Here is a 2,620-nt window from a genome sequence, read left to right as displayed (position 1 = left end):
ATTTTCGAATCCGACGCAAAACTGATAGTTAATTGTAACGTTCAAGGCGTCCTAATGACGATGGAACACTTAAATTGCGTCGCGATTGAATTCATCGTCCTCCAGCCGACTTGATTCCTAGGGTCCATTGTTGCCTCGGGCGCCTTCTGGTCGTTCTCCTGTGGGTCTAGATTATCGAATCCGACGCAAAACTGATAGTTGATTGTAACGTTCAGGGCGTCCTAATGACGATGGATCACTCAATTTGCGTCGAGATTCAATACATCGTCCTCCAGACGACTTGTCTCCAAGGGGATATCGCTGCGTCGGGCACCATATGATCCGTCTCCTGCGAGTCTAGATTTTCGAATCCGACGCGACACTGATAGTTTATTGTAACGTTCAGGGCCTCCTAATGACGATGGAACACTCAATTTGCGCCGCGATTCAATACATTGTCCTCCAGCCGACGTGTCTCCCAAGGTCTACTGCTGCCTCGGGCACCTTATGGTCTTTCTCCTATGAGTCTAGATTATCGAATCCGACGCAAAACTGATAGTAAATTGTAGCGTTCATGGCCTCCTAAAGACGAGGGAACACTCAATTTGCGTTGAGATTCAATACATCGTCCTCCAGCCGACTTGTCTCCAAGGGTCCATTGTTGCCTCGGTTGCCTTTTGGACGGCCTCCTGTGAGTCTAGATTTTCGAATCCGTCGCATAACTGATAGTTAATTGTAACGTCCAGGGCCTCCTATTGACGGTGGAACACTCAAATTGCGTCGAGATTCAATTCATCGTCCTCCAGCCGACTTGTCACCAAGGGGATATTGCTGCCTCGGGCACGTTATCGTCCGTCTCCTATCAGTCTAGATTATCGAATCCGACGCAAAACTGATAGTTAATTGCAACGTTCACGGCCTCCTAATGACGATGGAACACTCAAATTGCGTCGAGATTCAATACATCGTCCTCCAGCCGACTTGTCTCCAAGGGTCTATTGCTGCCTCGGGCACCTTATGGTCGTTCTCCTGTGAGTCTAGATTATCGAATCCGACGCAAAACTGATACTTAAATTTAACGTTCAGGGCCTCCTAATGACGATGGAACATTCAAATTGCGTCGAGATTCAATACATCGTCCTTCAGCGGAGTTGTCTCCATGGGTCTATTGCTGCCTCGGTCACCTTATGGTCGTTCTCCTGTGACTCTAGATTTTCGAATCCGACGCAAAATTGATAGTTAATTGTAACGTTCAGGCCTCAAAATGACGATGGAGCACTCAAATTGCTTCGAGATTCGATACATAGTCCTCCAGCCACTTGTCTCCAAGGGGATATTGCTGCCTCGGGCACCATATGGTCCTTCTTCTGTGAGTCTAGATTTTCGTATCCGACGCGAAACTGATAGCTAATTGTAACGGTCAGGGCCTCCAAATGAAGATGGAACACTCAAATTGCCTCGAGATTCAATACATCGTCCTTCAGCCGACTTGTCTCCAAGGGTCTATTTCTGCCTCGGGCACCTTATGGTCGCTCTCCTGTGAGTCTAGATTTTCGAATCCGACGAGAACTGATAGTTAATTGTAACGTTCAGGGCCTCTTATTGACGATGGAACACTCAAATTGCGTCGAGATTCAATTCATCGTCATCCACCCGACTTGTCTCCAAGGGTCTATTGCTGCCTCGGGCACCTTATGGTCGTTCTCCTGTGAGTCCAGATTACCTTATCCGACGCAAAATGATATTTAATTGTAACGTTCAGGGCCTCCCAATGACGATGGATCACTCATATTGCGGCGAGATTCAATACATCGTCCTTCAGCCGACTTGTCTCCAAGGGGATATTGCTGCAGCGGGCACCACATGGTCCGTCTCCTGTGAGTCTACATTTTCGAATCCGACGCTAAACTGATAATTAATTGTAACGTTCAGGGCGTCCTAATGACGATGGAACACTCAAATTGCGTCGCGATTGAATTCATCGTCCTCCAGCCGACTTGATTCCTAGGGTCCATTGTTGCCTCGGGCGCCTTCTGGTCGTTCTCCTGTGGGTCTAGATTATCGAATCCGACGCAAAACTGATAGTTAATTGTAACGTTTAGGGCCTCCTATTGACGATGGAACACTCAAATTGCGTCGAGATTCAATTCATCGTCCTCCACCCGACTTGTCTCCAAGGGTCTATTGCTGCCTCGGGCACCTTATGGACGTTCTCCTGTGAGTCTAGATGTTCGAATCAGACGCAGAATTGATAGTTAATTGTAGCGTTGATGGCCACCTAATGACGATGGAACACTCAAATTGCGTCGAGATTCAATACTTCGTCGTCCAGCCGACTGGTCTCCAAGGGTCTATCGTTGCCTCGGGCGCCTTTTGGTCCTTTTCCTGTTAGTCTATATTATGGAATCCGACGTAAACCAGATAGTTAATTGTAACTTTCAGGGCCTCCTAATGACGATGGAACACTCAAATTGTGTCGAGAATCAATACATCGTCCTCCAGCCGATTTGTCTCCAAGGGTCTATTGCTGCCTGTGGCACCTAATGGTCGTTCTCCTGTGAGTCTAGATTTTCGAATCCGACGCAAAACTGATAGTTAATTGTAACGTTCAGGGCGTCCTAATGACGATGGAATACTCAAT

This window comes from Schistocerca americana, unplaced genomic scaffold (genome assembly GCF_021461395.2).
Source record: "Schistocerca americana isolate TAMUIC-IGC-003095 unplaced genomic scaffold, iqSchAmer2.1 HiC_scaffold_50, whole genome shotgun sequence".
In the NCBI taxonomy this organism is placed as follows: domain Eukaryota; kingdom Metazoa; phylum Arthropoda; class Insecta; order Orthoptera; family Acrididae; genus Schistocerca; species Schistocerca americana.
This window is presented reverse-complemented; position numbering follows the sequence as displayed.